The 25,261-nt window shown below is 43.6% G+C and overlaps 1 long non-coding RNA gene across 2 annotated transcripts in view; it reads left to right on the top strand.

Moving 5' to 3' along the window:
• LOC128888232 (uncharacterized) overlaps positions 1 to 15,070 on the top strand; it is a 31,900-nt gene extending 16,830 nt beyond the window's left edge. For both annotated transcript variants that reach the window (XR_008460209.1, XR_008460210.1), the window contains exon 3: positions 13,938 to 15,070. This is a non-coding gene — a long non-coding RNA (uncharacterized LOC128888232). The remainder of the gene's footprint in view (positions 1 to 13,937) is intronic.
• The last annotated feature ends 10,191 nt before the right edge of the window (positions 15,071 to 25,261 follow it).

The following is a 25,261-nucleotide window of genomic DNA, read 5'->3' as shown; positions in this document are numbered from 1 at the left end:
CTCCTGGCACGTGTAACATAACACCTTGAATTCATATATGCTCGTACGAATGATTCGCGTCCAGATTATACCGACGCGTTATACACACAATGAACTACACAATTAGCCCGTGTCGTATTACCGTTCACGGTTAAACGGTTTCATCTACTCGTGATTATTTTGGGTCATTTTTAACCGTCTTCGAAAAAGAGGAGGTTACTCAATTCGACTTATATATTTTTTTATTCGCCAAACTTTCGCGTAATAAACTCGAGGGTCGATGCTTTCCAACCCGAAGAACGATGAAACTCAAACAACAAACATACGAAAAATCGAATCCTTAAAGAAAAGCATCAAATTTGAATCACCATCGATATTTTCGTTCCACGATATTCACTAACAGCCATAAAACCAAGAACAACGCATCCTCGCAAGGGGTTAAAAGTGAACCTAATCGCGAGTCAGCGTCTTGGTCTGCACCGCCACCTCCGAGGCCCTTTCAGCCGACCATAAAGGTTATCAGGGGTCCGGGGCACGTGTAACTTAACACCTTAAACAGTTCTTTAGTCGTATAAGGGGCAACATACGCTAACGTGAACGTGTGGATGCGACTGGCCCCGAGAGAGCCCGGTCAGGGTTGGCCGTTCTCGTCTCCTGGCAGATGCATCCCAACGCTGTTGCGTCGGCAAACTCACGACGAGGAGAGGAGAGAAGGAGCCCCGAGAGAAAGATGAGGCCGTGTCTGCGGTCGTGACTGCCCGTGACATACACGCTCACGTTATACATACATCTTTCCCCCTGCCACGGACTTTCCGCGAGGCGTTCGGTTACCCCGACGATTACACTACCGGCGATCATCATCCTCGCCAAGGCGGACCAATCCCACCTCGCGTGGTGACAATAAAAATTATTATCGGCTCCGATCGTCACCTTGCCTCGTGTTCGGCGAGTCTACGTACTCGCTTCGTCCCGTACGCGGGTGACGAGAAAAATTATTGCCCCCTCGGTGAAGCTGTCGCGTCTACAGGAGAGGGGAGAAATGATAGGGTACAGTCGCGAGATAATATGTACGCAGGCCTGGAAAAGAGAGGATCTTGGGATGGAGTTGAACGAATTTTAGTCCTGTGGTGGAGAATTTTTGTCATTGGTGTTACAAAGGGTATGTCAAAAGAATGAATATTTGTTTTTGATCGAATCATCTTTCTCTTGCTTCTACTAAAGTTCAAGTATAAATATCGATTGTATAAAAATGAATAAAGACGAAATCGGGTAATAGTGTCTTACGACAAAGTAGAGTACAGAGGAAGTCAATCAAAAAATATTGCAGGAACGTTGCAATTATTCGAACGATAATGCGTCCGATTTATTACAGAAGATTGCACTACTTTGTCGCTGGCTGTTTCGTTACTTTAACTAAATTACGTCATTTTTTCATTACACGTGCAATTAGACTTTTTACCAACTAGCAATAATGGTTTCTGACGGTGATTATTCTTCCGAATAATGAACAATCATCGATCTATATACTTTCGTAAATTATTGCCATGGGTTGCAAGCATTTTATTTATAACTTCGTAGTGCTCGAGTGCCACCTGCCACGATTTCGAATTTTTACACGTAGAGCATAGGGGACGTCAATCAGAAAAGATTGCGAGCGTATTGCAATTATTCGAGGGGTAATAGGTTTGATTTATTACAGAAAATTATACTACTCGGTCGGACCGTTCTTTCATTTCTCTAACGAAGTTACTTCGTTTCTTCGAGACACGGGTAGTTACCGTTGTTTAAAGTCGCATCGTTAGTTGAAAATGAACTTGACTTTGTAGTACGGGAACGCGTCACACTGGTTTCTCGGTGGCTCGCGGAGTATGCTGTTGTAAACATTTTTTGTTCTTGCTAATGGTTAGGTTGTTTTGATTGTGAAAGATTTCCCGCGCGTTTACGCCCTAATTTGCCTTGTAATATCGCGTCGAGGCCGACACTGTACACTCGAGATCGCTTCTGTTCAAAACACTTCGTCGAATGAATACTTCTGTGACTATCAAATCAGGTGTAGAAATGAGTTCTAAACCTTTACGTTCGCACATTAATAACACTAACTTAAGTAGAAAATATTCACTCAGAGTTTTGTTGAATTAAACTACCAACCTTTCTAACAATAAAGCACATTGATTGCTCCCACAAAAGTTGTACGACTCCTCTCTGCAAATAAATGGGAAATCTCCTTTAAAGACTCCCAAGATTAACTTCTACACCCAATACGATTGTCCCATTTGTCCGTTTCTCGAAGGTGTCTCAGTAGTGGGAACTTGAGAATATAACTGCTCGTTTGATCCAGCCTAACACTGGTGATCAAGTCAGAGGCTCGAAATTGTATCTCGACCGTGACAATGCTCCCTCTTGTAGCTGCTGATCGAATTGCATTCTTGGTGCTAGAACCGATTCGAAATCACGTGTCACGTATTACCTCCGATGCGTTTTCTCACGCGGTCGGTCGAAGCACGGCAAAGGATTGGGAGGGTTGTAGATAATACGCGGGAAGACGAAGTAGCAACGGAAGGCGGGGTAACAGAAAATCTTGGCCTGTACCATCGTAAATTGAACGAGGATTTGCTGCGACCACGAACTTCCACCGCAAGTGAATGCATATCGCGGTGCACATCGGCGCGATATCGATGGTAATACACGTATCCTCTGATTTAAATTACTCAGAACCGCCGGGGCACCGCGGCAATTTACAAGTTGCCCCCTCCCACGGAACTATCCTCGCCGCGGATCTGCATAAACAATGCGCAAATAACTGAATATCGTGAGAATTAACGAAGACAGACACTGGAAAGAAGAGGGAAAGTCGAGAAAATTCGCACGGGAAAATTGTGACGATAGGGTGGACATTAATTTGTCGCATCATTTGCTTGGGAATCATGATGGGCGAAGTTACAGTTTGTCAGAAGTGAAGAAGTAACTGTAAGTTGGTTAATTATTTATGAGGAATAATTAAATAATGTCGAGAATTTGTGTCTTTTTTACTTTGCATTCTGTATACGAAGTTGTCTCCAAACAGATATATGTTTATTTCATTTCGTTTTGCTGTAAGGGTTGACGGAGGTAGGTATTGAGTGCTAATTGGTTGTTCTATTATGTGAAAATTCTGTTGTCCAAACACTTTCGTTCCCAATTCTACCGAACTTACAAAATGTAGGAGCACGTGCCATTGAAACCACCACGGTAGTAGATAGAAGAAGAATCGAGGTGGCTGTGGCACGTACGTATGCTACGTCGAAGCGTATAGGATCCTTGAGATGAAACGCAGTCCGATCTGTCGAGGGCGTGATTCTATTTTAATATCAGCCCTCCCGTAGTTCTACGTAGATACCAATCTCTAGAACACAGGATGCATCGAACCTGAACCGCATCTCGCCATTGTATTTTCACAATCGAAATAACACTATTTATTCCACTGGAGTTTGAATGGCTACACAATCAAAAAACAATGTATAATTGTATATTATATCCAAGTGAAAAATGTATATCAATAATGTATGATTTATTATTGTCCTCCGCGAAATATGTGTCCTCGTGGCCCGCAGCTGCAAATCTCGTTTCAAGCGATCAGTCATCGAGATTACCTCTTCCGACTATTTAGCAGGTGGTTTTGCGGAGGCAAGGGTTGGGCTTCGTTCACATACAGATTATACCTAGAATGCTCGTCTTCCTCTATAGTTTTTTTCCTCTTCCCTTGTACCCACCCACAGCTATCAGCGTGGCACTTTCGTATTCTTCCTGTGTCACATGTATACGGTACAATAGGTGCACCTTTCGAGAGGTAACACCGTTAATTGGGGACTAAACATTCGTAGCAGCGAAACGGGCAGGCAGTAGGCGCAGTACTTTAATTGTCGCCTTCCTCCTCAGGACTGTATGGCATGCCAACCATGAAGCAATAGTTGCTCGTATGAAAACTCGCTCCTTGCAAAGGATGTGAAATGCTCACCGTGACCGCGACCGAAGCGTGCAATTAGTACTTTTGTCAATAGATTATCTACACAGGAAGACCTCTGGGGTAGCTCCTTTTCCTTTGACCTTTGGAGCGACTGCTTCTCAATGAGAGTATCGGTATAAGTAGCTCATCGTCAACTCTGGCCAAACTGCACTCGTTGTTTTAAAATAAATTTATAATATATCAAAATATTAGGTAGACTGAAAAGTAACATCGTTTCTTTTATTAGGTTGTCCCGAAAATTTCTTTCGCGAGTTGCACTCAATTATTTGATGTGGTCGTGTTTGTATAAGCAGACAATCTAATTTCATAGATATTCATGTCGTAACAGTAATGGAGCAAAATGAATCGTGCACAATTCAGTAATGTAACATAAAACATAAAATATTGTGCATGTATTACTTATTAATAAAGCGAAAGAAACTTTTCGGACAACCTAATATATTAAGTTCGAACAAGTTTTTAATATATTTCTATTTTTATTTAATCGCCCTCGTTATCGACATCCTTTTGCTATCTGGTGCGCAAATTTTGAATGCCAGATCGGTAAAAATCAATGAGCTGATGAGTGATAAACAAGTATCTAAAATTGCAAAAACGACATTACTTTCCAGTCCACCTAATAATATATCAAAATATGTACCAAATTCGTCCCAAATAGTGTTGCCTCTAACCACCCCTTCACCATCAAACGTACCAACAGGAACACCCTATCTATTCTGCTACTATCTCATGTGGAAGAGGTAAAGAGCATCTTCATCGGTCCCTCGTCCTAGTAGGTTATTTAGTCCCGGTAACTCCTGTGCACCAAATTCGTCCCAGCAACGTCGCCTGCGGCCGTCCACCGTGGGCCAAGAGTTCACCGTATCTGTTCAGCCTACTCCACGCAACGTGGCCCTGGCGGATCGGTCGGTGAGCCGTTCCAGGATAAGTGGCGAGGTGCACAAGGAAGAGGGGGTCCATCGAGCAGCCACCGTCGTCGCCGCGGCGCGTTAAGCCAGTAGGTAGAGCCTAAGTCACCGGCAACAACGAACGTTCAGAGAGCTCAGTGATTACGAGGCTGATTGGCCGCCGCCGAGATGAGACGGCGGCGTCCGTCCTGTCGACCGCAGCTCGTGACGGAACAAGCGCGCACAGGGCTTTTCTTATTTATTCGTACTGTGCTCGTGGCCACACTCTGGCGAGGCTTCGCGACTGCAACCGGAATACGGCTGCCAGCGAGGAGAGTTGTCCGTCGTACCGAAAGAGGAAGCGGGACAACCGGGGGAAAAGAAAATGGAAAGAAGGGAGGAGGAAATATGCCCTTAGCCACCGTATATAATTTCATATCCTGGCGACCCGTTGCGCTGCGTAGGGATAGGCGCCACGCCCACCTGTGTGTCCCTTGGGCTGGCGCCCATCGTGTCTCCTTTCGCTTCACCGACGGCTGCTGAAACTTCTGCGTTTCGCTGGCTTCTTCCTTCGTCTCCTGTTCATCTACAGTCCTCCCTCCGCGTTTCCTCTCTTTTTCTATCGTTCCTCCGGCTATCCGTCTCGATTGTTCCCTTGCTTCTCGCTTTCTTTTATTTTTCTTTATTTTTCTTTTCTTCCCTTCGCGCCCGCGCCCCCTCTTCCGTCCTCTGCTCTGTCAACTCCGCTCCATCACAGGCTCGGGGTCTTGAATCCGCTCAATTTCCGCGACAGCGTCAGCGAATCTGCGAAACCGCAACGCGCGACGACCTAACTGCTTTTCGTTTGAGCCCTCAAAGTTAGCCGGTACGCTCCTCCCGGGCGTCTTTCTCGGCTTACCGTCGACCGGTCAGCCGCGTGCGGTTCCATTTGATGCGATCCGTGAAACGACGATTTCTCGGGGTACAATGATCCTTGCGTTCAAATTTCTTCAGGATTCTTGCGTGTCACGCTGGTGAATAGCGTTCGGTGTAGAGATCGTATTGGAGGAGGATGGGTGTCTCTGATCGGGGGGTGCTTATCTGTACTGACCTTGATGTGCAATGACGTTTACTGGTTGATACCGACTGAGGATCTCGGGTGTAAGTTGTGGAATTTGGTTGCAATACTCTGACGTTCTTTCGGGATGAGTATCGATTGATCAGACTTGATATTGACGTTGAAGATCTGGCGATTTATTTAAATTTATTCTTAAAGTGAACAATATAAGATACTTTAGTACACGAGAGTTTCAATTTTCCTTTATTGAATCTCTTACATTCGCAATTGCTATTTACTATCACAGTAATTGGTATTTCATAAACTTCAAAAGTCCCCTTCGAACGAGGCTTCTTCCTCCGATAAAAATAATAGCTTCCCTTAAAGTATAATAAAAGCCTGGAAAAATTCAACGAGATAATATGGCTTGAATGTCCAGTTTATGAGAATAATGTCGTATTATTCTACAAATTCGCAACACGATCCAGGTGAACGTCTTCCGGAAGAAAGTCTGCGTCATAATATCTACTTTTACTTCGTTGTCTCTGCATCGAGAAGATGCATAAAACGCAAATAAGGTAGAAGGTAGGAAACCGAGGTAAAGAAAGCAAACTGCACGCACAAAAGCAAGATAAATATGAATAACAATTAAAAGATTCCCGCAAGAATCGCTTTACCGAATAGAGTTGCAAGACGTATTGTAGCAAGACGTATTGTAGCGATAAAAAAAAATATTACGAGAAATGATTAAGACCGTCCTATTACCGCGAGGAAAATGTTTGATGAATTAATATTTTTAAAAACGTTACTTCTTGGAAGTATTATCGCGTTCACAAAAGAAAACTATAGTAGGAAAAACTGGTCCACCAAGAAAATAAAGTGGAGGCGGATATATTAACGATGAAGAATCCCCGTTGCGACGTCGTACTGCAGAAATGTTACTGGAATCGAATGAACAGGAAATGTCAACGATGAGTACTAACTTTGTTAAGATTACTTTTCGATGTATAATTATATTAATATTTCTAAAAGAAATCGTGTATTTACATTTCCACATAAAATGGTTATCGAATAGAATAAAACGGTTAAGATAAAATTCAGAAAGGCTAGAAGATAATAATAAAAAAATAGTTCTCCGAACAGGATGGATGAACATTCAAGAATTACGTGATATTTCTAAATTCCGAAAGGATATCTGCTTTGCTGTGTATTATGCAAGAACGAAGAAAAGGTCGAAGGTAAACGAACATATCGATACAGGGTTTACAGAATTGTGCCATCGGTCTTACCACTGATTGCGTCCTCACGTACGGTTCGAATTGCCGAAGAAAATTGCCCGCGGGGGCAAAAAATCCAGACAAGGCTGTAAAACAAGATCGTCGAAAAAAGTAAGAAGTGGAACGAATGGAAAGGATGAAAAGGGACGATTCTATAGCCGCAACATCGATTGAGCGAGATTTGCAAAAGGAGCAACCACAGCATGCGTGGAGTTATTTGTCTTATTATTCCTAACATAACATCGTAGACAAATTTCAGTTTTTCAAACGTGACGCTCGAGCATAACTTTAACTTTTTTATTATTAACTTTGTGGCATTCGGAATACAGGGTTACGGAATATAAAGAAACAGTGCACATTAAATTCGGTCAAAAACACAGTCGAAAACGTCTCAAAAAAACAATTCACCGAGTAAATGAATGTATCACTCACTCTCGGTACACCTCACCAGCGTTCCTATCATTTCATCCAACCCCCCCACACGTGTAGGTATCCTTGAAGAGGTCACCAGGTGATGCAGGCAACAGGGTTGAACGTTTCAGGTAGCAAGGTTGCGTCTGCGACCTCCGTGGGCAATTCATTTTATTCTCCTGCCCCCTCTGCCCCAGAGCAGGGAATAAGTACAAGAAAATAACCGCACATATCCACGCGTGCGGGAAAAGTGCAGGTGCAGCAGAAATGGATCCTGGCGGCGAGGAAGAGTAAGAACGATGGAAGGACAAGCCCGTGGCCGCAACGCCTATGACGGAACCTTTACAAAAGGGCAGAGAGGTTCTCCGAGGGGAGGGGGTCTCGGAGGAGAAAAACGAAGCACTCGTGGAGTCGTCTGCGGCAGAGATACCAGAGCACACACGACGAGGAAGATTATTGTGTAGCGCGAGAGGGTAGGGCATGACCCTGGGCGGCCGCGAGGATCGGTACCGCAGCATCCTAGCCGCCACCATCTACGTTCATACGTCTAACACACGAGCACCGCACACGTTCAGCCTCGACCACCGATCCGCAACAACGACGTGCACTCGAGGAGCATAAGACCAGCACACGCGGTCTCGTGAGAGCCAGGAAACACAATGTACCGTCGCTGGACTTCTTAATCGCTCTTGATCCTCTCGTTCTCCGATCCCCTGCATCGCTCCATGACGATACAGATGTCTCGTAACCTGGATAAAATCAAGAACAACAAATATTCAAGAAGAAGAAATCAATAAATCTTAATAAATCCTTGTATTATATATATATATATACCAGGCTGTATTTTGGATTCTGTGAAATTATGACCACGTCTTAAAGATTTTCTTTTGCAGTACTGCCGTAAAATTCGCAGTTTCGACTAATTTCCATGCTAATCTGCACGCCGCGCTCTGTTTCTTCCATTAAGATCCGATGCTTGTGACCAATTCAGCGTGAACACAGGAAAGTTTATCGGATCGTTCCAATTAGAAAGCTGAAGAACGCAATCGATAAAATTTAATGACCATATCTTCGTGAGCCGATGACAGTGACAAGATCCGAGAAAAACGACAACGTCATCTTGTCTTGGTTTTAAGATGAATATATGAAGAACTGGTACGGAATATTAAATTGTATGAAGACAAATTGAAGACAGTAAGGATGTCGGAAATTACATTCGAGCGATTGCAAAGTAAATATTCATGTATTGTATACAACCAACGCTCACTCTCCTCGTAGTCCTCTAATCGAAACATCTCATTTCTTTTTAGACAAATTCCAAAAGCAACAAAGTAAGTGAACATCGTAGATGGTCCAAATATGTAAGTAACTCGCTGTTAGGCGAGCCGCGCGGTCCTCCGCGGCACAGACATAGGCGTCATGAAAGCGAGCAAACACAATGCCCGTCACGGATTTCTTAATCGCTCTCGATCTATCTGTACCGTAATATCAGCACCGGTACACGTGCATTACACATGTATGGATCTTACGCGGACACGTACGTGTTCGGCGGTATACATCCCGCATGGGTTTCTCGCTGTACCTACAGCTTACCCCCTCGTTCCACGGGTCAATGGCTCTGCGCCTCGACTTTGCTCCGATCTGCTTCGCTTCGCTCTGCTTCGTACCCACTTCTTTTTTTCCCCCCTTGGTGCCTCCTCCTCGGTGAGAGAGGCATCGGTCTCCTCCCCACATACGATGCTTCGGCTGAACTTGGTTCGTTCGTTCGTTCGTTCGTTCGTTCGTGTTACTCTTGGCGAGAGCACCCTGCCGTTTCGGAGACTTCAATGCGCGACAGCTCCTCTTTTCTCCACTCGCCTCTCTCTCCTCTCTGGCACCTCTTCCGCGTCGTCGTTCATCCCCACCAGCCACCTATCGCCTACTCTTTCGTCCGGCTCGTTCCTTCCCCTTTTCGCGGTAACGTATTTCCCTGGACAACGGCCACGAGTCTGCGTCGATCTGCGATTCGTCGGTTCTCCCATTATGCATCACTTCCGAGATAAAAAAAAGAAAATTTAGTTCGCGATGGGACGGGTCTGTGTTTTCATTAGGTTTATAAATACCGAGTCTTGAAAGCTTGGATTTAGGGAGATACCTGAGTTTTCCATGGTGGATTCTGGAGCTTTTCCGATGTCAGTTGTTGGTTATCGGGACGTTGAGATCAGTGCGTTATTCGAACTCTGAAGATGCTAGGCCCAATGCTGACGAATCGTCAGAGTAATCAATTCTCAGATTCCTGATCTCAATATACATACACATACCGTGTACCGTGTTCCGTGGGCAGGCGAGAATAGTTCCATTCTGTTCATTGTGTCACAGCGATCATCGTGAAAAGAGCGCGCAATGTGCCTAGAATCTACGTGTTACAAAAGTAATATTTGCATCTGTAATATAGCTAGCTAGACAGTCTTTCGTACACTAATTGCAAAAGGATGTAGGACCAGGTTATTAAGAAGGATATTGTTGACGTCTTAATCGTTCCTGTCCAGAAAACGATGCTTTTTATAGCTGGGTTAACGTCCAATTAAAGACGCTTTATGGCTCTTTCACGACACTGAAACGTTTAGCGTGAACTCTTTTTCGTTTCTTTCCCTTGGATGACCGGGCATCACGAAAAGTACGAATCTGTCCTTAATTTATGCGCAGAATTCATTTATTATTATAAACATTGTAGCGTGTCGCAGACTAAAACACGAATGAATTCCATAATTTTGTGTTTCCGATAAAACGATGTCGAGCCAGTTGGAGGGTCTAGCATGCCATGTAGCTGCGGAATGTTAAGTAGCGAGCTTCGACGAATTGTAACGCGAACAGTATTGCATCCACATTCGGAGTGTAGGCTTCTTTGAAATGAGCAACGACCTGTGTACGGTGTGGCTTGCAAAAACGTAATTGGTGGCCACTGAAGCTGTGATTATTTGAGTAGAATTTCACGGAATGGAGCTAAATGGGTTTGAGGAACAAACAATTTGCGCTGGCCAGCACCAGCTGATTGCTCATAAAGTCGTGTAAGTACAAAGTATCGGTAGATGTTTGTTCTTTGCTGGTCCGGCGCAATCATCGTTCTTCATCCTTGATTCTCTCCTGACGGATTCTTCGATTCCAATCAAAGTTTCGCACTTTTCCACCTGTGCTCATTAATCACCGCTGCAAATTAAAAAATATCTATTTATCTTACCTGGCTCGAAGCCTTTCGTTGTGTAATAAATAAAGCTTCCCTATCGATATTAATCGCACTAATTGAAAGTATATAAACAGAGTCGGGCCATTAAAAAGTAAATTGAAATAAAATCCGGCAAGAAAAGCAGATCGACGGGCTTTGCCTTCGTGCTCAGCTTCGCGGAATAAAAATTGATAGAGTAAATTAATTATACCAATTAGTAACATAAGTAGGTCCGCGTCCTACAATTCATCGAAGAATCAACAATTATCCTGCTCCGTTCCATCTTTTAGTATCATGTTTCGCGGTATAATGGACGCTTGAACTTTCCATCAAAAGGTTCCCTCAAACGATACTTTTTTATTTATTACGTGTAACCACCATCGGCCAGATATCGAAGTGACCACAAAGGCAATAATCCATCTTTGATGCAGACATGTACTGCCGCATCGGGTCTTTGATTGGGTATAGGAACAAAGTACAAGGAGCGGTTTTATTTCCTTTGCTCGATATTTACATCGAGATGTTCGACGATCAATCGAAATATTAAATTCCTTTAAAATATTCGCCCGCCCAGTTCGAAATAAAAGACTCAACTATATCTTATTCATAGGATGCATTATGAAACTAATAATCGATCGGAATGCGACCCCCGTTTTTCATTCATTTCGCCCAGCCAATCGTCGCGCGATCCTCGTCCATGCAAATGGCATTCTTGAAATTTTCTCGACTTTGTTGTATACCCTCGCAAACGATCGTGTATACGAAAAGAACGACGCGTGTGTGGCGTCGCAAGAAACATACAGCGACCCATATACATAATGCATCCAATCTTGCCACGTTCCAGTTAGCGGAAACGCGGCTGGTTTCCATTCGTTTTCTCGGAAAGGAGACAATAAGGAAGTCGGTTGAAAAATTCACTCCACTTAGGCTGATCGCACATAAATATGCTGAACTTTACCCGTAACTAGGCATGCCGATGATTAAGACACGAACTCGCGGTCCGCGATTTCGAATCATCATCGTTCGACGACCCCGGCCACGACACCGTCATTGTCTAGCGCCGATTCTGCTGAAAAACGATAGAGTTGCGACACATGGATTCTAGCATAAATGATCTTCGAATCGTAGACTCGACAGACACACACTCGCGAGTGATAATCTGAATGCGATGAATTTATCGGTGGATTTATCGATGGTATCGATTTATCGAATTGCTAGATCGTCGCTCAAGGTTAAGAAATCGCGTGTACACCGAATCTAAAAGAGACGAAGAGGTGGTGGGGTCCACCTGGTGTCCATCGACTGCTGGCTGGTTCCCCTGAGCCCCCCTTGTGCTCCTCGGAAACAAGAAACAAACTGTAGCATCGGGACGGTGAAGGCGTCCACTTGTGGGAACCATCGTGCACCATACCGTGCTCTCTGGACCACGAAGTGAAAGGTCTGACTCAGAGTTAACTGACTGACTTGCAGTGTATTTGAAGTGTACGAGCCGTGTGGTGCAAGGTGATGTATCCCTACCGACTCTCTTGCGGGAAACCCACGTAGAGGTGCACGCACACGCACGCTAGCGAATTTGATGGCGCACGTGAACCCGTGGATACCCTGTACACGGTCTTTTACATGCGTCGTTACATGTGTACTTTGCATACGTGCGTACAGTCAGCCACAGTCGTAATCCCACGGGAGTACATTGTAGATAAGGTTGGATTGGAAGTGAGGTCACTTGGATGTTGAGACCCACAATCTTCTAATGCAGCAGTGAATAAATGTGAGGTCATCCCTTTCCTCTTGACACTTACAATATCACCAATAAATTGGCAATTCCACTTTTGTTTCTTTTGAACATATAAGGTATAACCACAACAGCATCAGCATACCATATAAATGCTACCGATTTTCAATGAATTTCACGTGTTAGAAGCACATCTAGCCACCGTTTCCCACAATCGCTGACCGATTTTGACTGCGTCTGACTGTATGTACATACGGGACGTTACGGCCTCCATAGTAATCGGCCATAAACCGCGAAACTATCCTTACGCACACAGCCGAGATGCTTCTCCACCCTGTCCTGCACCTGCACTCAATCTTCTTTGTCTATCGGAATCGTTGTGTTTTCTCGGATACCACGGCAAGTGGCGGAACGCAGTTGGAAAGGAATTGCGCGTGTCTTCGTCCCGGAGGATCGAAACAAAGCGTTTCATTGTCCTCCACGGTTAGGCTCGTGTATGCGGGATCGTGGCAGAGTGCCGAGATTGAAAGTCGTTTGGCGGATTTGTCGGTTAGAAGTTTTGATTGCTTCGATCCCCGCTATAATTTCGCTTACTTTCCGTCCGTAGTGGGACGTTCTAACTCCTCGAGGGTTAGGTGTATATTTATGGCCTGGGAAATCATGTAATTTAGCAGGGAATCGTTCGAATAACATAATTCAACCGGGTGATGTGCCCGCGGAATTTGATGCGTCGTTTGTGTGTTTACGAAGCTTGATCTTAATTGGCTGCGGCTTCCACGGGTGGCGTGCGGTTTATTTGTAGTTGCTTTATTGAAAATTATGCGCGCGACAATGGTGTGCCGTGTAAATCTATTTACAGGGAGAAACTGAGTAACGGGTAGGGCAGCTCTTCGAGGAGCGATACTTGGCTAAAGTTTTCCTTGATATCGAGGATAGCATTGCTTTCCTCTGGTGGAAACAATCAACTGATTTGGGGGTATAGTGTGCTAAGAGTTATTACGATAGTTCCTTGATTCTTTGTATAAGACCATTTTGATGAGTGAAATTAAGATTTCTCGATTATTGGAGAAAGTCGGGGCTGAAAGCTCTTGCAATCGAGGTTTCTGCAACGTTGTGCATTTCTGCAACTCTATGCCTATTGAAGAAATTTTATTAAATGAAATAATAATCTATTTATACTAAATATACGCGTGGAATTTTACAATTCTCACAGTAAATTTAATAATGCTTCAACCTAACGTTTCCATCTTCTTACGAGATGTTTGGTACTCATTGAACAATCAACCCTCAAAGATCCTACATCAAGTAAAGCTCCACAGAAACGTACTGATCGTTAAATCTAACCTTGCTATTTAATTCTCAACTCATACAACAACCGCGAAATTAAAAAAGAAAACCTTTTCATTCCAGGTAGCTCCCGAAGCCCAGGGTTCACCTTCGAAGCTGCAACCCCAAACGAAGTAGATAGCGCCAAACGTCTCGTAACTCTCCTGCGTCATCCTCCGTGTCTCCGCGCGGATTTCAAATTCTTGGCACGTCGATATATCAAGCAACGAGGTGTTAAGCAATGTTCGACCAAGGATTACCATCAACCCGATCAACAGACATCGGAACGCCTTCGACGAGGATTCCGTAATTACTGGTTCCGCAAGTTCGGGTTCGTCTCATCGCGCGGAACGTCTGCGGGGATCTCGTCGAGGGGCGGGGGTACGAGATGCCTGGCGGAGAAAGAAAAAAAAAAGAAAGAAAGAAGAAACGAAGACGAGCGAAATCGAGCAACCAGGGTTCGGAAACGTCTCAGCGTCTTTCACCGGCGAGCTTTCATTTCGCATTTAATCCTGGAACTACCCTCGTGTATTCCGCCAGCGAACGGAGCGCAAAATACGCGAAAGACCAAAGACAACGCCCTTAGGTACTTATATACGATGTTGGTGGTAAAGATGAGACGTAAGAAGCGAGGGGGTTGTGAGTGCTCGAAGGTGGAACGGGGAAGGATGGAGATGAGGACGGGCGCAGGGGAGACGGTCGGGGAGGGCCAGCTAGGTATGTATAAGCAGAAGAAAGCGCGGGTCGATTAAAAGTAGCGAGGGTGTTTCTCCTCTCGTTACCGGAGAGCGAGCCAGAAACAGCGGCCGAGGGATGAAAGAAGGAGAGCGACGAAAAAGGACGAAGCCTTGGTCTGAAAGTCGAACGAAGATGGATAGACCGGGAAGAGGTTAGCATAAAAAGAGAGGGAGAAGTCGGAAGGTGGAAGAAGGTGGGCAGCGGCGTAAGACGAAGAGTTTGGTAGGGAGGGAAGGGGATGAGAGAGGCGACATGGGGTTGGAAGAAGAAAAGGGCTACAAAGCAAACGCGATGAACAGAGAAGGGAGTTGGCAGTTCCGATCCGGAGGGGTTCGTGGAACGCCGTCTATGTCGGACCAAGAAGGGAGGAGAAGAGGAGACTCAAGAATCTCAACCTTTATTTGGATTTAAGTAAGGAAAAGGGTTGTAAGATATGTCGGATCTGGTGGATTCGGGACTGGACCGAGGGAGGGTGGAGTTCTCGCGACGGTGCGCCGCATACGGAACAAGCTCGAGGTACGTGAATGTAAATTTTATGATCAAAGTGGAGGATTAATACGGAAGCAATGCAATCCTCCGCCGCGACCGGCGACGATCACTGTTTGTGGTTGTACCGTCCTCCTGGGTTTTCAACGGATTTCAGGAGGCGTCTTTGTGTCGTCCTTCGGAAATTCTATAGATTCGTTAAAGCTACTTATTTCGAACGTAACGGGAGGAGGAGTTTTGGTACTTTGGGAGTGGGATTATGGCACTTAAACGCAATTAAATTAATTTATACGCGTTGCCATCTCGTCGTCAGAGAGGGGTGCATAAGCCAACGTTGCGGGAATTTTATTTTGTCGTTGTTTATTCATTCGCGATTTGATTGAAAGTGAAGAAGATGGGAACATGTTATTCTTGGATAGGGAGATAGGGAACAGATGTAAATAAGGAAGGAATTTCATATGAAATTTGTGACACGCTGTTACAAAGTAGAAACGATGTAGACGATATAGATGACAATATCGATACGACTATGTGACGATACAGATGACAATTGATCGTTCGAAGAAGCTAGATAAGTTTGAGAAACACCTTTGCAAAGTGGAAACTTTCAGCTCGCAAAGCTCGCAACCGAATTCGCGTAGATACGTTCGGTGCAGCAAATATTTCGCCTGTTCTCGTTCAGGATAATTCTCCGTACGATGAAAAAGGTTCGTGACTCGGAGCACGGTGGAATCTCTTAGATAAACCCAGAAAAGCAACGCTCGGAACAGAAACAATTTGCTCGATGTCCAGGCGGTCGTAAAACGTCGAGAGGAATAGCAACAATCCCGGGAACAACGATTCGAAAAGTTCGTTCGTTTGGAACAATAATTAAAGCGAGCGGCGAGAGGGAGGCGAAGAAAAATGAATGAAGTTAAACACCGACATACTTGGACGCATCTGCCGCCGTTGCTCCCGCTTCATCAAACGATTCGTTTGAAAACCGTAAGCGCAGATGGAGAAAGAGGGAATCACGAGTTTCATCTCTAACCCATCGCCGGGGCCCAGCCATCAGCTGCTTCGGAGTTAAACTTTAATTTAACGCATCAGAAACAGCGGTCCTCCTGGTGTCCCTCTTTTTTTCTACCGTCTCAACCTACCTCGCTATTCGTCGTTAAATACATGTACGTCGTATATCCCTCGAACGTGAAAAACGAACTTGAGGATATCCACATTCGAATAAAATAGTTAAACGCGTATATGATCTTCGATTAGTACATAATAGCAAAAATAAGTGAAGAGATAGGCTCTTGTAGGTTCTTGTTCAACGAAGAAATCAGCGGTACACGCGTTCGGATGGTATAGAAGCATTCTGACTTTATGATTCATTGCGTACAGCTCGCACCTACGAGCCACGCGAACCACGGCTAATAACACCTGCACTCCACAATGATTAACGACTGATCAAACCCTATTTACGCTCGATAGTCGAAGACAACTCAATCCCGGATTTCGAAACTTTCCCGTCCGTGGTTAGGCAATGCTTCAACATCGCCTCGAACTTCGACTCAGAAACGATCAATTGGTCTTCACCACTTAGCAATAATTAGAAGAAGACTTTTGATTGCGTTGATATATATGTTTTGAAGTGTGTTCGACGTGTTCGATCGATTCCTCATTCATCCACCATTTTCTTCTCTTTGTCGTTGAGCTCCATTTGGTCAAACGTAACGTCCATCGAGGCAAGTCGGATGGGTGAATGACAGAGCAAGCTTTGGAATAAGCATAGCATGACATGGTGTGTCCAATGGACTCTGGTGCATACATTAATGCCGTTCCATCTTCCATTCTTCTGTCATCTGTGTCCTATGCAACACAGGACAGAGTTCACCATTGAAAATTACTTAGGCATATTAGAATGCTTCTAATCGTCACTACAGACTGACATGTAGGAGACACGCGATACATTGAATTTCAACAATTTTTACCGACAAATTCTCTTTAAATGAATGCAATACTATCGAAACGTCAAATGATGTAGCAACCTATTAGGAAACTGATAGCATTCTTAATGTCGATAGAGAGTGCAATGAATTTCTCGGTGCAAAATTTTTTAACAACTGTGACAATAGACTGACTTGGTTGACAAAAAGGATCGAGGGTTCATAGCGGAAATAATAGTATTTCTTATAGCGATATCCTTCTTCTACAGCAGAAAGATTTATTTATAAACTCCTGTTACTTAAGATAAACAAAATATACTTCCTTTTACTAAATAGATAGGAACATTTCCTACACGAAGCATCGAGAATTAAATTGTTCGAACGGAAACATCTGTTATTAAGTATGAAATACATATCCATACAGCCCGAATTACAAGACAGTCAGAGACAGTCACGAAAAAATCAAAGTTTCTCGATTTTTTTAAAAATTACCAATTTTGACCACTGTTCAGAGTCGAATTTCCCCAAACCAGTTGGCCATTTCGTTTTATCTGGATAGACTCGATAGAGGAAGGGGTGCGGGATGGCGGCCGGAAACTCTGGAAAGTAGGTTAACACCATCCTGTATTCGTTGAAAGTCCGCACGCATTTTGCAACAGAGTAAATCAGTTCCGCGACCGAATATTTATTTTCGCGGGGGAAATTCGTGAAAAGTTTTTCTTCGAGACTCGGTAACTTCTGCGGCGATCCGGTGACCAGACTGTAAATTAAACCCGAGCGATGAGTCAAATAAAAATCGGCGGACCGTGTTCTACGTAGAACCGAATGAAATTTACGATTCTCCTAGGGTTCGCCGTTACGCGTCATCATCGTCTGAAAATTTAATTACCGATCCGTCGTTAACATTTCATCGCGTCCATCGGTCATAGACTACGCCTATCCATCCATTTGCGCTACTTTTTTCTACAGTTCTACACAGTTTCCAAACTGACGAATTTATACAAATAAAATGTTGGGAACAAAGATTTATAGGTAACATCAAATCTACAGTAACTTTTAGTACTGATAGTAGAGAACGGCTAAAAAGAAGAGTTATACCTTTGGCAACCATAATTAAAATGATGAAACATAGCTTTGCCAGAATTCGGGCACCATTGCAAGCAGGGGGTGGAAGTGAATGGAGAGAATGATCGCTAAACAGACATATCAAACATCCGTGTATCTGTTTCGATCGTCGGTGCATCATCGTGATAAATAAATTCGGTGAGTCGCCCTCGTGTACAAAGGCGCTACGCTAATTGAACACGCTTATCGGGCTTCATCGATCATCCGGCCCGAAAAATGTATTTAACCGCGTCACGAAGCGCTCGTGAGACGTGCAATTATACAGGGTGTCCCGCGCAAAGTGTTACACGATATTTTCGCAAACAGTAACAAGGATATCGATCTCGTTGTAGTTGAATGGTTCAATTAATTTTTTGAAAGTTGATACAGAAAGAACAGGGGTGCTTTACCGCCTTTGAGTGGAAGGCTGTATTAATTGTTCAGTCTTTGGTTCGACCTTATAAAATTGAATACCATCTATAACAACAATTTTTTAAAATTATTATTATTATTATATACAAAGTTATGGCACCCGGATGGAAAAATATCAAAACAGGGTGAATTTTTGATCAAAACGAAAAGTAGCCTCTCCAGTGCAATTCAACAATAGCAAAAATGAAGTGGATGTTTCCATTGGTCTCTAAGAAAACATCTCGTAATACTTTGTACGGAACACCCTGTGTATACTCTCCAACGTGTGAGTATCGTGCGGACGGCGCGGTGCACAGGTAAGCACATTCGCTCGCGTAGCATGACTTAGGAGGGCATTCACGGCCCGCCTGTGTAGTTCCTTTTAAACGAATTACAGCGATAAAGACCCCCACAGAGGTGCTTCTCTGTGTGCACGTATGTATTCAGATTTCACGGGCTCCGTATGTGTAAATATCGAAGCGCGAGCGTGTTCGTACAATATTCAGTTTGAAGTAGCTTTAGGAAGTTGTGAGCTGTAGTTCAACTTCTCCGTAATTTTAAACGTGCCCGATATTAATAATTTTTTGGCTTGTAGGCAATTGACTAGTGTTTTTAAAAGTGGTATAAGTCCAACTTATAGAAAAAAAAAAAAACGTATCAATACAAGTTTTAATTAGACATACGTGTCGTTTCATATTTATAATACCTATTAGGAAGTTATTTCGTATCCCTCGGGCACACTCATTAACTTAGAATATTTGAGGCAATTAAGAAGTTATGCTATAATACTTGAAGCTATCGAGTGCATCTAATATTAATTTCGTACCGAATTGCACTGGATTTTGTATTAAAGATAATGGAAAGTATGTGTGTATGACAGTCGCTTTGTTCAACTTTCCCATCGCGTCAAAATAAACATTTTAAAATATAACTTTTGTTAAAATTAATAGTTAAACGTGCATAATACGCATCCGATTCAAATAAATATTATTTTAATATCCGCAAGAAATAGTCTTCTGCATCAGTCTATGCATAGTAGATGAACTGCTAAATACGTCCCCATCTCGTCTCCTCCCGTTCCCAGAATAATCTGCGAACGTTCATTCACTAGATCCCCGGTTACTATTAGTAGATTCAGATAAGCGTATTATCCCTTTTATACCGTCATTTTAAAACTTAATTTCTATTGACAGCAGGGGACTGCGACCTCTTTACTCGATCATCGTAAATAAATTATTCACGCTGTAATTCACGAGTCTCTTCGATAACGAATCCATCGAATTAATTGAAAGATTGGGATGTGTAGAATGATCTTAATCTGTTTGAATACTCTTAGCTGTATGTAGCCAACTTGGAAATTTGGGAACATAGAAATATTAATATGAAATCTTTGGTTAATCGAAATAGTTTTCAAGATATTTCTTCAATTACCAAGATGAGCCTAAATGGAAACGCATGAAATATGTTTTCCTGTTCTTAGGTTTGATTGAAATTGGTTATTATCACTTAAACGTGATCCCTAATAAAAATCTCTTTTAAATACTACGCAATATTTCTCCAAAATGAACAAAATTAAATTAAAAATAAAAGAAAGCCCCGATAACTTGTGCCACAAACAGGAATAATAACTATCACCAGCTCCGTCTCCGTTGACGATCTCTTTTCATCTCGTCCACGCGCCTTCTTCCGCTCCATTCCACCTCTTCCACCCATTCATCGTCCAGCTCGCTCTGTCCAAGTAAACGTTCTCTCTTTCTTTAACCTCTGCCCCTCCATCCCGCCTCGGATCTGATTCGATTTGTCGTACAATGCTGTTTACGATGTGATTACATGCCAGAGGTCCCTGCAGATGGCTTAGCGATGGTGGAGCTTAGGCAGCGGGCGAGTTTACAAAGTACAGACGCTGTTGGCGCCCTGCTCCGTCGACGATGGAATCCTTGACTTTTCCAAGCAGGCCGTTTCTACCCTCGAAACTCGCTTTCGCGTGCTGCCGATCCGCGCGAAGGGTGGATGGAACCGATGCGTGGAGCCGGCGTGCGATGGAGGAAAGAGTTTTGACGAAGTTTCGAGGGCCGCAATACGGGGGCTAAATTGAGGTAAAGCCAAACCGATTGTTGAGCCGAAAGTTTAGGTAATTAACGGTATACATAATCAGACGTCGAGGGAAACCGAGACCCTGATCGAACAACATTTGCGATCGGATGCTGACGAAGTCACCGTGGCTGCCACTTCAACGTAGAGTGGCGTTTGTGCGTGCGATTTTATTCGAATGATTGCAGGGGAAAGTGTATCGTTGTTGTGTGTTGAAGTGTTCTGAAATGATTCCGTGATGTGACAACGTTGATGAAGGTGTAACTGTAAGACGAAAATGTTGATAACCGTACAATTACATGAAATTGTACCGATATGACAACATAACGATGCGAATGTGCAGACAAGTACATTAATATAAATGTGTCTGCGAAATGAAACACTTCAACATCGTAAACACATTCGATTATCTGCCACTCAACCCTAAAGAGGTCACGTGTCTTTCACGCGGCCGCCCAAGTTATCCAGCCAAGGCAGTTCTCGAGATGAAATCAGTGACGGAGCACAAGACGGAACGATTATCACATTATGATCTTAATTCGTCCTGCACGTGTGAGAACGTGTGTTTAATTTCGCGAGAGAAGATAGCTGTGCCCATCGTGACCAGCAAGAATCCTGTTAAGGAACTATACCAACGAGTCTCGTTCCTCCGATGATCTGTGACGTCTAAAAATTCCGCGGTGACATTTCGACGGAGTTTGGAAATATTAATCCTAGACTGGAACAACGACGAGGTATGTCGAGGGAAGTCTGACGTTGGGTGGTTGTGTCGGTGCGACAACAGCATCGTCAATCATGTTACCAGTCATTGAGGGTTTCAGTAATCGTTGCGCAAGTCATTTCTTTCATCGGATACTGCGCCAAGGAATACATGCTGAATGCAATCACTGTTACCGTTCGATATATACCACAGTGGTCTCTTCGAGTACGTTGCAAGGATCATCGACAACCTATCCTATTGGTTCGTGTTCCTCACTTCAACTGTTACAAATTTGTGCCCATCGTCTAATGAGCATTCCTCCATTTACAATCATCTAGTTCCGCCACGAGTATCTGTTGTCAAACAAACAGGATGGTCGTTTGCTCCTAATCGGATTTCATTTGCACGGTTGGTACCAAGAGGAAAATAACGGTATTATTCGCAGCGACCACCTTGCCTGTGAGGCTATTATCAAAAGACCCATTATCTGGATCTTTTGTCAAGCGGTCTTTAGGCTGGCCAAAAATATTTCTAAAATAGACTCTAAGGACCACGTTCTTCAGCTTTGCCCAGAGCTTATGATCAAGCGGATTGAAATCTGGGCTACGAGAAGGTCAGTTTCATCTGAAATGAATTCTGGGATATTGTTCCGTAGCTACTACCACTCGAGTTGCTTTTGGTTTGTATGCTGGAGCGAATAGACTTTGGGTCCTGATTTTGAAGACTTTCTCGCAGAAAATGAAGGTATCCCACACCTTGGCGGAACACTCTCCACAAAACAACCGCTGGTTTTTTAGTGAGTCAGATTTCAAGCCGCTCGGGACACTGATTATAAAATTCAGTTGGGGTTGAAACCGACGAAAAGTAAAGGGTTCAATCCTTAATCTTATTTTCCATTATATTCAGCAATAGCAGGTTCGCCTTCTTCAACCCTGAAAAATCCTCTTCCAGAAATAAAATACCTCCATCGCATGAATACTCCATATTCTCCATGAATGTATTCTACAGTGGGTGTAGAAAGTATTCGTACACCGATCAATTTCCAAAAAAACTATGTAAAATTGTAATTTATTAACTTACTTTTTTTTTATAAACAATGACATTCTACGTATTCTCGGAAATCTCTGGAATAGATAGATTACAACAACAAAAAATAGCTATTTATGTAAGTTGCGAAATTAACAAGATCAAAAACAATTAATCGATAGAAATGTTGAAGCAATAAGTATTCGGACAACCGTTTAAAAGTACTTTACCGGAAATTTCATGTTTTAATTAAGTAGTAAATGTTGTTTGAACTATATCTATCTTAGAGATTTTCGACGATATGTAAAATATCATTGATTATAAAAAAAGAAGTTAAGAAACTACTAAATTGATCGGTGTACGAATACATTCTACACCCACTGTATATTCTTCTCCTCAATGAAAAATAATATCTCCAAAAAAAAAAAAAAGCACCCGAGCATGTTCCTAAAAGAATCTTAATTAACAATTACCCGAAAGTGCCCGCACTTGACTACCAAATGCCTAAAGGGTTGATCCCTTCTAATTTCCATTGCGTTCCACGATGGCACGTTCACCTCTTCAACCCCAGGGGATCGTTTTCCGAAATAAAGTATCGATGGCCGTCTCTCTCGTGGGTGGGAGGGATGCCGCGTTCCGAGAAGACGCGGGTAGATTTTAAAACGCGATGCAAGGAAGTTCGAGCCGCTCGTAGTTTGATCTGCACGACCCGTCATCGGCGCAGAAAATTGCGCTCACGTGACGGCAGATAGCGTAACAGCACCGCGAGAGCAGAGCGTGGAGAAAGAGAACGGGACGGGAACGAGAGTGGCGATTCGCAGATGAAAAAGAAACCGGGGTAACGAAACAAAACCACGGGGCGAGCTCTAGGAAAAGTCCTTAAATCCCTGAATGAACTGGTCAAATGGTACCACGGCCGAGTGAAGAATGAATGGTTGCACCGGCAGTTTCAGCCGATTTCAGCTCCGCTTCGAAGCGGTCCACCTTCTTTGCCTTCTTTTTCCTCGGGGGTCTCCCTTGTCTTCGGTATCGTCACCACCACCACCACCACCGTCGACTACTAGGATCGCCCCTAATTATGTCATAACAATTTGACCGTACGGTTCGCCCTGCCTCTGCAGTCTCCTCGTTCCCTCTTCGCGCGGCGCTATGTCAGGGAATCTTGTCCTGGACGACTGCCTACGTACTTCTCCTCATTTTTGTGGTTTCCTTCGATGACTGAACGCAGTCGACGGCTTCCACGTAATCGCGTGTCGACGTGGACGGTGTAGATCCGACCAGGGAACGATGGTTAGCGATGGGTACGATGTCGAGTCGATGCTAGCTCTGCTAGTCTCTGAATTATTATTTCAAAAAGTTAATAAGATGCTACGCATTCGCCATTTTCATATAAATGAAAATTAATATCGAGATATTGTAAATCAGACTTTTACATGAGATACGATACATTTGAGATATCGTTTGGCAAGAATAATGTTACTGCTCGACGAGCCACGAAAATGGCCTGTTTCGTCATACCTCGTATTTACAATGGATCCTTTTTCGGCGTGAAACGGTCTTCGATCGACGGTTTATCGTGTCGACGAGTGCCACGTACCATTTGTATCGAACAATCGGCAAAGAGAAACCGATCGGCCAACCGTGAAAAAGTTAACCGGCGCAAAGTCTGCGAGAGTCAATCCGGCTGTTCAAAAAATTGTTGCGTTCGCAACGCGGAGAGTTTAGATCCAGCCGCACAGAACGAAGACGAGTTTCGAGAAATTGATATCCGTCGTTCATTATGGCCCTTCTGTTCATCTTAAAAAAAAAAAAAAAAAAAAAAAGAACCAACTTTGCAAATTGTTAACTCTTTAAGTATCGCAAATATTCGTAATTTGTAATTTTATATTTATTACAGTCTATAAACAAAATTTAATCAAAGTAGAAATTTTCAAGAGTATCAGTCTGGCAGTAAATGTGTTAAACAGCGAAGACGTGTGATTACTCTCCATATCTCGTGTAATACGAGGCGATGCGGTTTGTTCCGGTACCTGAGCAGGCTCTATACGTTCTGAACGCGGACAGCCGTGTGTCCACTGAAACGTAGGCGGATTCGTCGAAGGAAAGACAAGAAACAGCCTCCTCCCTCCCTTCCTTCTCTCGCTGCATCTATATCACGGCGGTTTTTATTCTACATTCTCACGGGCTAACAGGCGGCGGCGGCGAGCCGAATCCGTGGATTTTATCCGTCACGATTACGTGGACCCCTTGCAGGATACGCACAAACGCGCACACCCGTAGCCGAAGTGTGAAATCGCAGGTGAAGAAAAAGGAAGAGCGCGTCGAATGCAGCCAATTTCACACCTGTGGACATGTGAATTTACAACGTATACTTCCACGAGAATGGAATAGTTTTGACGCGTGCACACGACCAGCTTCTGCAATCTTTCAACGGAAATAAGTAATATTGATTTAGTGTTTAATTAATATTTCATCGAATGTGAAAGTTAACGTTAATAACGTTAATAACAAATATTAAACATTACCAACAAAATTAACTTACGTTCGAATAATGCTTAGCCCAGTTCGGTATAACGTACCACGTAAATAACAATGTATTTAAGAGAAACAGTTATTCCTCTAATTACAGAAATTCTTCTCATAATTGATTAAGGTTTTTATCGGCGTGGAGACATCGTGTCGCAGCGAAAATCTAATCAAATTTAAGTAGATGCGACGCGAGCAAATCCAGTTTTTCCTCGGGTACCTCGGATTTCCCGCGATTCTTTTTTTTTTTTTTTTTCTTTGGTTTCGTGAAAGCAGTCATCACGGCGCACGCGATCCTTCCGATGGGATCACTTTTATGGATTGAATTCAGGGTCGTTGGGGGTTATCGATGCAAAATGTTCCAGGCTAGATCTCCGGGGCTAGGTAAGTGCCCGGTGGTAGAT

Source organism: Hylaeus anthracinus, unplaced genomic scaffold (assembly GCF_026225885.1).
Source record: "Hylaeus anthracinus isolate JK02 unplaced genomic scaffold, UHH_iyHylAnth1.0_haploid 11989, whole genome shotgun sequence".
NCBI classification, from domain to species: domain Eukaryota; kingdom Metazoa; phylum Arthropoda; class Insecta; order Hymenoptera; family Colletidae; genus Hylaeus; species Hylaeus anthracinus.
Note: the sequence above shows the minus strand (reverse complement) of the source record. Positions and strands in the feature narration are given on the sequence as shown.